Source organism: Gossypium arboreum, chromosome 6 (assembly GCF_025698485.1).
Source record: "Gossypium arboreum isolate Shixiya-1 chromosome 6, ASM2569848v2, whole genome shotgun sequence".
Classification (NCBI taxonomy): domain Eukaryota; kingdom Viridiplantae; phylum Streptophyta; class Magnoliopsida; order Malvales; family Malvaceae; genus Gossypium; species Gossypium arboreum.
In genome coordinates this window covers 54,133,654-54,146,049 of record NC_069075.1, presented here as the reverse complement: position 1 = coordinate 54,146,049, position 12,396 = coordinate 54,133,654, and the positions used below count along the sequence as shown (strand labels likewise).

At 37.0% G+C, this 12,396-nt stretch overlaps 1 non-coding gene across 1 annotated transcript; it reads right to left on the bottom strand.

Annotated features, from left to right (window-relative positions):
• Window positions 1–1,169: 1,169 nt before the first annotated feature.
• On the bottom strand, window positions 1,170–1,276 carry LOC128294907 (small nucleolar RNA R71). The gene has a single exon (XR_008285214.1). It is a non-coding gene; the product is annotated as a small nucleolar RNA R71 (small nucleolar RNA).
• Between the last annotated feature and the right edge of the window lie 11,120 nt (window positions 1,277–12,396).

The following is a 12,396-nucleotide window of genomic DNA, read 5'->3' as shown; positions in this document are numbered from 1 at the left end:
CTTATTCGGAAAAAGGCCACTTTTAAGGGATTTTAGGCATTCAAAATCCTATTTAAACACCTAAGGAGGCACCTAGAATAGTACACACGAAGTAGGAGGCAAGGAATTACTCAAGGGAAGCCGATTAATCCATCTCAGAAGCTGGATTCATCCTCAAGACTGAAGATCTCCCTTCAATTTCCATTTAGGGGTTTTAGGTTTTCTTTATGTTTTGTTATCTTTATTCTCTTGAGATGTTTTCTTTCATAATTATGAACTAAACCCCCTAAATCCCTAAGGGAAATGAAACCTAAGACAGATCTTGTTATTATTATCTAAATATTTACCATGTTTTCTTTCATAACTATTATCTTGTTACTATTCGATTGGTACACTTGCCTTCATCGTGATAATAGTTAGTTTCAAGAACGATTAATTATAAATTTTTAAAACCTATCTCAAATATCACGTATCAATTTTTTGGCACCATTGCCGGGGAACTAAGATATTAGGAACACTCAATTTTTATTACTTTAGCCATTTTACTTTATTTACAATTTAAATTTTTATTTTTTTTCTAATTTTTCTTTTATTCGTTCCTGGTAAGTTTTTATAGTGTATGACTAGAAGAAACCAGTCAGGACCATTACTGTTTAATAGTGAGATCGATCCCACAGTTCACAGAAACTGAAGAGAAATATGGCAAAGCTTACGATACATAGAGGAAGAGCAAGAGGATGATACTTTAATCACAACCGAGGAGGTGGCTGAAAAATAGGAAAATCTGCTACCTTCTGCGATTGCCGCTGATCCAGTAAAACAGAATCTTGCTCTGCGTACTATGTATGATTATGCTAAACCTTCTTTAACAGGAACTGAATCAAGCATAGTTAGGTCTGCTATTGTTGTGAGTAATTTTGAACTGAAACCTAACACCATTCAAATGATCCAATTGTTTGTTCAGTTTGATGGTTTGCAGGACAAGGACCCAAATACTCATTTGGCGAATTTCCTAGAATTTTAAAATCAATGGCGTTTCTGATAATGCCATTCACCATTGGTTATTCCCTTTTTCATTGAGGAGCAAAGCTAAACAGTGGTTGAACTCGTTACCAAGAGGGTCAATCACTACTTGGGAACAAATGACCGAAAAGTTTTTATTAAAATATTTTTCGCTGCCTAAATCGATTAAATTAAGTAATGATATCTCTTCTTTTGTGCAGATGGATTTAGAAACACTCTACGATGCATAGGAGAGACACAAGGACCTTTTGCGAAGATGCCCTCAACATGGGTTACCATACTGGCTACAGGTTCAAATGTTTCACAATGGCCTAAATCCTTCAACTAGACAGATGATTGACGCAGCTGCTGGTGGAACTATCAATAATAAGACACCTGAGGATGCTTATGAATTTATAGAAGAGACGTCACTGAATAATTATTAGTGATAAGTCATGAGGATAAAGCCAACGAAAATAGCTAGCGTTTTTAACATCGATTCAGTCACCATACTCTTTCATCAGGTAGAACTTTTGAATAGAAAAATTGACAGTTTTCTTGGTTCTTCACAAGTTCACCCAGTAATGCAATGCAAAACAAGTGGAGGTGGATCAAGCAATTCAGAATACCCACCATATGGTCACAACATGGAGAACGAGCAGTTAAATTACATGAGTAATAATCTTCGATCTCAAAATAATCCTTATAGTAATACTTATAATGTAGGTTGAAGGAACCACCCAATTTTCTCATGGGGAGGCCAAGGGAATCAGAGACCACCACCTCCAGGCTTCCAACAACCACCCTACCAACAAGAGAAAAAGCCAAACCTTGAGGAGATGCTGACAAAATTCATCTCGGTGTCAGAAACTCATTTTCAGAATATCGAGACAGCACTTAAGAATCAACAAGCATCAATCCAAGGGCTCAAAACTCAGATAGGATAGCTCGCCAAATTAATATCTAAACGACCACAAGGTAGCCTACTGAATAACACTGAATCTAACCCAAGGGAACAACTCAACGCAATTACCATCCAAGAAAAGGAAGGGTTAGTGGAACCTGAACCAGAACCGAGGCAAAGAATTGTGGTAAGTAAAAGCTGATGTGAGGAAGACCATAGTGAACAAACACCGGTAAGTAAAGAGTACAGACCTCGTGTGCCATATCCCAATGCGACAAGAAAAGGCCGTACGGACAAACAATTCGGTAAATTCCTTAAATTATTAAAGAAATGGCATATTAACTTACCGTTTATTGAAGCTCTTTCAAAGATGCCAAACATAGTCAAATTCTTAAAGAAGGTTTTAACAAATAAGCGGAAGTTGGATGAAGCGTCGCATGTGAAGCTAAATGCGGTTTGCTCAGCCATATTACAGAATAAGCTGGCCAACAAATTAAAGATCCAGGGAGTTTTACGATTCCTTGTTTAATTGGTAGCTTAGATGTTAATAATGCTTTGGCTGATTTAAGGGCTAGTATCAATGTCATGCCTTACAAAATGTTTAAGCAACTAGGTCTTGGGAAACCCAAACAAACTAGGATGAGTATTCAATTAGCTGGTAAAATAATCAGATTTCCTAGGGGTATTATTGAAGATGTACTCGTTAAAATTGACAAATTTATATTCCTAATTGATTTCGTTGTTCTAGACATAGAAAAGGATAGTAACGTACTGCTAGAACAATAATTGATGTTGGCACAGGTGAACTCACACTTCGTGTGGGAGACAAAACAATCACCCTTCAATCTCGTAATTCGAGTAACACATCAAAAATTGAATGTGGTAGTGTAAACCATCCTACTAAAACTAACCATGTGGTGCAACCTACTTTGCAGGAAATAGGTTTGAAGAACATACATGAGCCATGTTCAAGCAAAAGACCTATCTATGAAGAACGAAGGCTACAAATCGAGGAACTAGATGAATGGCAGACACATAAACCGAAAACACACGATAAACCAAAACCATGCCATGACAAGCTAAATTTTTCCCCAAATCAACTTAAGGTTGGAGACAAAGTGCTATTAGACGTAGCAGACCCTCGTATTACCACTTTTGAATAGAATGAAGAAATCCCTCTTACGGTACTTAGTATTTTTCCATATGATACAGTCGAGGTAATTCATCCCAAATTTGGCAAGTTCAAGGTAAATAGTACTTGTCTTAAACCTTATGTTGATAAAACTGATAGTAGGGATGAGAGTGTAAACTCCTCGAACCACCATGACCATGCAACAAGAGAGGTAAGTCGAGCTTAGACTATAAATAAGCACTTTTCGGGAGGCAACCCAAGCACTAACAGTATTGATTTCTTTAAAAAAATTTAGTTTTTAACATCTATTCACTATCTGAGTCCTTGAAACACAGGTTTTCTAATCTACATGGCCAGGCACACGGGCGTGCCTTAGGCCATGCTCACACCACGGGAGGAGACACGGTCGTACGACACGACTGTGCAAAAATAGCACAAAAATTTTTCCCAACACGAGATGTGATAAGCTGCCACGGCCGTGCGACGTGGCCGTGGGCGAGTCTGTCAAAACAACACGGGCTTGTGACACGCTCGTGTCTAGAAACCGTTGTTGAAACTAAGAATTTAGCATAGGTGTGCAACACTCCCATGTCCACCACCTGTGCTCAAGACTGATAAAACAACGCGGGCGTGCACCTATACACACGGGCGTGGGAGAAGCGAACGAAGTAGAACACGGCCGTGCAACACAACCGTGTGCATCGACACGCCCAAAGAACACGGGCATGTGATGAATTTCAGACACGCCTAAATTCAAAATCACAAAATAGTCGGGCTAAAAGAAGAGCACACGGGCGTGCCCCACGGCCGTGTACCCCAAAATCTATATAAAGCCCTCACTATTCATCACCCCCTTCCTAAAATCCCTAACCCTAGCGCTATAACTTCACAGGCCATACCTGCCATGCCCGTGTCCCGACCACGGCACCACCTTCGACGACCCAAAGCTCTTCCCTCTTGCATTTGTTTACTATTTCCTCTCTATTCTCTTCAAATATTTTACTTATTTCATGATTATTTTTGTTTTATTTGAGTAAATGTTCATAGTTATAATAATACTTATGCTCTTTGTTAGAAATTTTCCATTTTAGTCAATACATTAAGATACATTCATCCATTTTTGTTTTGTGTGTGTTTCCACGAATTTCATGCTTACCTATACCATATTTCATATTATCCAACCCACATGCATTCATTCACTAGATATTTCTGTTTGCATGACTCCCGTGGTCCTATTTATAATAATGACTTGATATATCTGATTTGGTTGTTTTAGTCTAGTACGTGATCCCCATGAAATATTCTTATTCAGTTTTAACACGCGTACATTCTTGGGGAGTATTTAACTTCGACTCTTCATTGCAGGTATACAATGTCAACCTCAAGTGGTAAGAAAATCGTTGTCCCTGCCTCGAAGAAAAGGAAAGGAGCAGCGTCATCCTCGGGTCCTACCGCGGAGATTAGGTACACGTTCCTCCAGTTTCCCTTGGGACCCAGGAGAAACTATTTCTGATATGACAGGCTGGACCCCTAGGTGTGGGCCGCTGCATTGACTGGGCTGCAGTTGAACAATTTAAAATGGCTGATGCGGTCCAAGCCCTCCTGACGACTAAACCCTGGGGGCTCTTCTTTGAGATCATTGAGCCGACGTACCTCGAGCTCACAATGGAACTCTGCTAGACCTTCCATCTTTTGGTTGTCATGACAAACTTCGATGATCCTGGAGCGGTCCAATTTTGCCTTGGTGGTCTAGTACGCCAGTTGAGCGTACCAGAGTTTGTAATTGTGCTAGGGCTGTACACAGAGAAGTTCATGAACGACAATGAACTCGACACCCTCCATCGCCACATCTACTACTCTCCCTTAAATACTGGAGGAACCTTGTCCCTACCTCGGCCACCTATGATCCTAGCCACTTTAAGGCATCAGCCCTGGCCCGTCCCTGTGATACCTACACGCCATCTTGGCTCACACTCTGACAGGACGGTGAGAGAGCACCAGCATCGTCAACACTCACGGTGCCTATTTCCTGTTGAGCATGGTGAACGGGCACGTCTTCGACCTTGCCTATTTCATTGCCCTCGCCATCCGCCATCAGACGGAGTGGTATAGGAGAGGAGTCATCTCTATCGGGCCCTATGTGACTCGATTGGCTCGACACTTTGGGCTCCTCAACACAGCAGCACAATCATCCTCCCTCACTCTCATCGGCCAGATATTCCCACAGGGCATCTCGAACATGCTACATATAAGGATGATCGAGAAACGATGTGGAACCTACCCTCCTCAGTACCACCTCATCCAGTCCACCGAGAAGGAGGACCTAGAGGACATTACTGATGATGTCCCTCCACATCACGAGGACCCACCGTCTCAGCCACCACCCATCCATCGTCCAGTTCATGCGGCAGCTTCATACTTTGACATCTCTGAGCGCCTTAATCAATTTGAGCAGTAGTGTTTTCAGCGCTTTGATCACATTGATGCTACTCTTCTTCAGATTTGTCAGTACCTTCACATCTCATCGCCACCACCAACTCACGAACTATCCGGCGATAACGATGTTTAAAGACATTTTATTTTTTATTTTTATTTCCACTTTTATCTTTATTTTATCTTCCTTAAGTACTTTTTATTTTATTTTCCTTTAATATTATTTTAATTTTAGGTTCTATAATTTTTATTGAATAATTTATAGTTTCGACTATTTCATTACCTATAATTATGCTTCCTTATATTTCCTAAAGAGTTACTGATTTTATCACAATCATAAAGAGCTCTAAAGCTCATCATTAAATAGGAACTAAAAACTCCAATGGCAAAGGTTCTCAACGACTGCCATGTCCTGCTCGACCACGACCATAGCTACTACCAGATATAATATTCTTTTGGCGCAGGACTTATGGACTAATGAACCTCTACCACCACCGGAGTATCCTCCTCCACTCTCATCATTGCCTTGGTCGATTATTCTCCATAACTCCAGTTCAAGGAGTTCATTCATCATTCAGGAAATTTCACTTCTCTTCCTATCTTATGATTATATATCTATATTTTTCAATATATCTATCTTTGTACATTGAGGGCAATGTACATCTTAAGTGTGGGGGGTCTTTTATATCAGTATCAGAAATCCCTAAATTTTGTCTTGTTCTCATGTGATCTTCTCATACCACTATTAGAATGAATTTTGAGTAAGTTATGATTTTTATTGATATGTCTTGATTTAAAACATAGGTATTTATGTATTCATCGTTCAAACTTTAAGACATTAGGGAATCAAGCATGGTAAGTTTATTTTTGAGAATTAAAATTTTTTAGGTTGTTTCCCCAAGTTTAGATATTATCTTGAGTTGAAATTCACAAGTTTAAACATAAAAAAGCCATAATGTTTGTGAGATCTTGGGCCTTTAAAGCATATGTTATTTCTTTCATGCTCACATTTATTATGAATGCGTCAGTATTGATTTGTTATTATAGAACTTGCTTGATTATGCATGCCAAGACCACACCTTTTGATTTGATATGTCGAGATGATAAAGGCACTTAGGTTTAACCCACTCACTCCACAAAGCCCTACCTTCATAATTAACCCTTAGTGATCCCCTTTGAGCCTAACAAGCCATTAATTGATTTATCCTCAATATTAACCCATAACCCATTATTGTTGAAATCCCCTAATTTGATCCCTATTTCTGTCGAGAATTGATTTGAATTAATTGCTTAGCTATGTTTATTCTTCGTTGCAATAATTAAGTTCTATGTTATTTGACTTGTTCTTAAAAAAAACAATACTTACATACATATTAGTAGTAATTCGTCATTTTTGAGCTTGAGTGTTAATTCCATATTCTGAGAAGAAGCTCACTTGTATTCAACTAATAATTAGTTATTTTTCTAGCTAGGTGATTTCTTCAATTCAATCTCGATTCTAACCTTTTCTTTCAGCTTGTGACCACACCCCCTAACCAAAGTCACGTTACAACCCTCTAAAGACCTTTTTGATTAATGTATCATCTCAATATATAGTGGTGGAGATTTGATTTTCATAAAAGCCTATGGTAATAACTTTTCATATTGACTAATGAGTGCTCCTTAAACACCTTGAGTGATTTGAGTGAATCTTTAGTGATGATGTTAAACTCTGTGATATTTTGATCAAAGGTGATTACTTAGATGATGGGGAACACCTATGTTTTCATGATAAAATGCTCAACTTGGAATGTTTGAAACTTTGATGTACTTTTAGTTGAATTTTCAATGTATGATTACTTATGGATTATTTTGAGAAATTATTGATAGGGATTATAAATTGAGAAGAATTTATTTTGATTGTGAGTTGAGGATTTTGCTTAAAGACAAGCAAACGCTTAAGTGTTGGGGTATTTGATAAACCTTAATTTATACATATTTTTATCCCATGCTTAGCACATTTATGGATGGTTTCTCCTTAGGTTTGGTGAATTCGATGCTCCTAATTCTTTAATTTCATGTTTTATACTTAGGTGAGCATAGGAGAGTAAAAAGAGCAAGAAACGAGCCGAAAATGAAGAAAATGGACCCACAAGAGAAATCAACACGGCATGGACTTCCTCACACGAGTAAGCCACACGGCCGTGTCCATTTGGTAGGATCAAAGCACGACTTACACGGGTAGACTACATGCCTGTGCCTGTTAACAGCCTTGACTACGGGCTAAAGCAATCGCACACGGGCATGTCCCTGTCAAGCCCAGGTATAGTCTTATTCCGAAAAGGCCACTTTTAAGGGCTCTTAGGCATTCAAAAGCCTATTTAAACACCTGAGGAGGCACTTAGAATAGCATGCACGAAGTAGGAGGCAAGGAATTACTCGAGGGAAGCCGATTGATCCATCTCAGAAGTTGGATTCATCATCAAGACTGAAGATCTCCCTTCAATTTTCACTCAAGGGTTTTGGGTTTTCTTTATGTTTTGCTATCTTTATTCTCTTGAGATGTTTTCTTTCATAATTATGAACTAAACCCCCTAAATACCTAAGGGGAATGAAACCTAAGACAGATCTTGTTATTATTATCTGAATTGTATGATAAATATTTGACTTGTTCTTAATTATGTGTTCTTAATTCTTGTTTTAATATTCCAGGATATTGATTCAAGTTAATGCTCTTATTCAGAGGAGGAAAAGTCCCTGTCTAAGAGTAAATTTTTCGTAATTAAGCGGAGTTGATTGCACGCCTAGAGATAGGGTGACAAGATTTTTTCGGATTAGGGTGAAACCTAATAAGGGAGTCCATAGATCAAGTTAATGCAACACTAGGTGTTAATTAGAAAGTGATTTCAATTAATCAAACTAGGTTAGACGTTATTAGTCTCGAGAGAGATAATAATATAACTTAGGGATTTCTACGGATCAAGTCAAATGAATAAATCGTCTGATTCAGAGTCAAATAACAAGTGAAGTCTAGGTGGATTTTTTCCTTGGGTATTGTCTTAATCAATTGAGTTTTCTCAAAAGCTCTTCCCCAATTTTCTCTCTGTGCATCCTTAGTTTAGTTAATTAGTTTAAATAAACAAACCCCTTAGTTTTTAGGCTACATAATAAAAAGGAAGTAATTACTAGTACTCTTGGTTCCTTTGGGTTTGACAATCCGGTCTTGCTAAAGCTATACTACTGTTCGATAGGTACACTTGCCTTCATCGTGATAATAGTTAGTTTCAAAAATGATTAATTATAAATTTTTAAAACCTGTCTCAAATATCACGTATCAAGTTTTTGGCACCGTTGCTGGGGAACTAAGATATTAGGAACACTTGATTTTTATTACTTTAGCCATTTTACTAAGATAGTAGGCTTATGGCAAAGTAAACAAAATAATGATTTGAAGTGAAGTATTAATGTATGAAATATAAAAATTAAATAATGAATAAAATGTTGTGGCAATTCTACGAGACAAAGTTGAGAGGATTGAAGCTGTTGAGTGGGAAGGTGGAATTACTTGGATTATATCTTAATAACATAATAATGTCATGGCAAAATCTTGCCCAAATTACTGTTCAAAGTGTAACTACCGCATTCTGCTTCTTTCAAGAGCTAGAATTAAAGCTATCATTCTAAATCTTTGTATGTATACAACTCTTAAGAACAATACCTAACAATATTCTTCCTTGCTCTGCACCAAACACAACTCTATGTCTAGAGTGCTATGGGTTTTCGTTGGAGTACTCGCTTATATCATTCGATTACGATCCAATTTATTTAACCTTTTCAAAATTAAATCAAGTCTAAAGATATATCATGCATTCATTTATGTCTAGAGCTTGCATACATATATTTAAAATAACCCAAACTGAATAAAACAGTAGATCTAGCCAAAATATCACCATGATCATCAATATATCAAGATAGATCCAATAATTCCAACCCAAATGAAATTAGCTCATGGGTTGGGATTTAAAATCCAAAATCAGAATAACATTCAACATTATCATTAACAATTTGGAAATCATAGAAACTAGTTAACAGAATGAAGGTAGAACTATAGAAAAACTTTTGCTACTCTAGCTTTCACTTCAACACTATTGAATTGTGCAGAACCCAGGGCTGATTGCTCGTCCTTTTCCTTACGTCTCTGCTCTCTTCTTAAGCTACTACCCTATCCCTTTTCTCTAGAATTTTTCACGAGTTTTTCTAGAGAGAAAACTTCTCTCCAAATCCCCCTCCAAAAACCCTCTTCTTTTCTTTCTTTTCTTTTTCCTCTTTTATTGGGTAGGTCTCCCTCTCTCAACTCACACTTTTCTCCCTCTTTTTCAAGTGGATTTATCTGGTGCATGTATAGCTGGCTGAAAGTTATAAAGACTGAGTGTTGCCTCATTATTTTCCTAGAATTGCCATGGCATTTGTATTGGCAATTCGTCTAACCTTTTACCATGACAATATTTCACTTCCTTCATTCTCTTCCTCATTTTTCTACTTTGCTTCATCCTTCCCCCACCTACTACATACAACAACCAATTCCCTTATTCCTAATAGTAAAATTAACATGAAATGACATTTAAGGCACAATCCAAGCGTTACTATGCAATGTTCTAAAAAATAACCTAAAATGCAAATATATCTACTTATGTATAGGCATTCAATCAAGCTTAAAGGTTCAAAATATAACTCTTTTCAAGATTATCAGTAGGTTAAGGCATACAATCCATTCAAAATAATACTACTCAACATGTAACCTTTACCTTATCAAGTAATCACCAAATATGACCACAAAAACGATTCAATCATCGAAAACATGTCCAAGTAAGTGAACAAATAAGCTATGAAAGTAACCCAAACATTATGCCAAAGTTCGTGAAACAATTCTACCACATTTTTCTACGTCCATTAGCCATACATACAGTTTGTGGCACTTAAACATAGCAAATATTCAAACCAAAACAATACCAATAAAATAATTATAACATCCATCAAAAGTGCTAGAGAACTAAACCCATAAAATATCAAGAGGACAATAATAATAATCAATCAAAGTCTAACCATATTGTCTTATCCCCACAATTCAAAAAAATTATATTTAAACCATATGCACAAATACTAAAGCCTAACTTGGATCACTTCCTTGGTATCCCTACACTGCCCACACCATAAACGCTAAATACTTGCAATGGTTAGAGAGACCGAGAGAGCTTAAACAAGCTCAATGAATGTCAGAATAACCACAAAGTATACACACATGAAAGGCTAAATAAAAGCATACTATAACACGTTCACAACCATATTCTAATCATGCCACAATAACATATTCACGCTTCATTAAACCATATAACTAGCATATACTCTCACGTACGACCACACTCAGCTCATATTCAAATAATTGATTTTACAATAATTCATTAAGACTAAAAAATGTTTACATTCTTTTATAACTCACAAGTTTAGCTTATATATTCACATGCATTCACAAGTTAAATGGTAACAACATAAACTACAATTACATACACAATTTACCATGTGGACGTACTAACATTTTCTTGAAACTTAAATAAACTCATTTAGCATATTATTCACATGTTTATGCTTTCTTCTCACATTGTATTATTACAATATATTAGATATCATTTAAACTATAATTTGAAACTTGAGCTATGAAAAATAAAGGTGGGCTCTACCACCACACATTGGATACACGGATCTCCAACACACCAAATGACTCATTGAGTCAAACATATCCCAAAAGTGAAGCAGAAAACTAACACTCTCCAACACACCAAACATATTTCGTTGAATGAAGCTTAGCTCACATTCCCTTATAGGTGAGTACTCAGGGCCTCAATGCCCAAAAACATAATACATATAGGTGAGTACTCACAATCCTAAGACATGTCGACTATATCCAATGGTTTCAAGAGAACACAAGGTTAAAATATTAATAATTACACATTTTTAATTTCTGATTTAACGTACGTCATCTATGACAGCCCAAAATTGACCCTAGTCGGGAAGTGGTTTCGAGACCGCTAAATCGAGTCACCGAAATGTTTGAATGTAATATTTATTGTCTAGAATATGTAATTATGAACGTGTGAAAATTTCAAGCTTCGATTTAGTCGATTGCATGTGAATTCAGTTAGTAGGACTTGTGTGACACTTTTGAAATGTGATAGGCTAATCTATAAGGACCTAATAGTGTATGTAATCAAAAGGGAGGACTTGCATGTCAAATTTCCCCCCTAATTGATAGTGGCCAGCCATGACAAAGGATTATGGGCAAAACATGTCATAGACATGTTATGTTGGTGCATCATGGGAGGAAAAAAATAAATTAATGAGTATGGGTAATAAAGAAATGGAAAAGAAAAAAAAAAGAAAGAATGTGTGAGTGTTACCCCCCATTTTTGCCGTGAGTTGAAGAAAAAAGAAAAAAAATGTTGTTCATCCTTTTTCATTTCTTTGAGTCGAAAATTCTAAGGGAGAAGGAATGAGTTCTTGCTTCATGCTTGGTTTGGAAGAGGATTAGGAGGAGGTTTGGCCATACTTGTGTCTAGATTAAGGTATGTTTGAGGTTGTGCCATGAGATTCATGCATGTTTTTAGTTGCTAGCTTGAGTTCTAATTAGCCCATGGTTCAAATCTTTGCTATGTCATGGGGATGATATTCGGCCAAGGTGGATTTTGTGTTAATGCCATTGCATGCTAAATATGAAGCTTGATAATGATACATGTGATGGTGGATTGAGGACTCTTGGATTTTCTTTTTAGCATTTTTGAGTGAGACATTAAGTTCTTTGTTTAACCATGACCAAAATTGAAATGGTATGGTGTTGTGATGTATTCGGCCATGGTATACCCATAAGTATGATTTATGCTTATTGCATGGTAGGTAAGATTTGTGTTTTGGATTT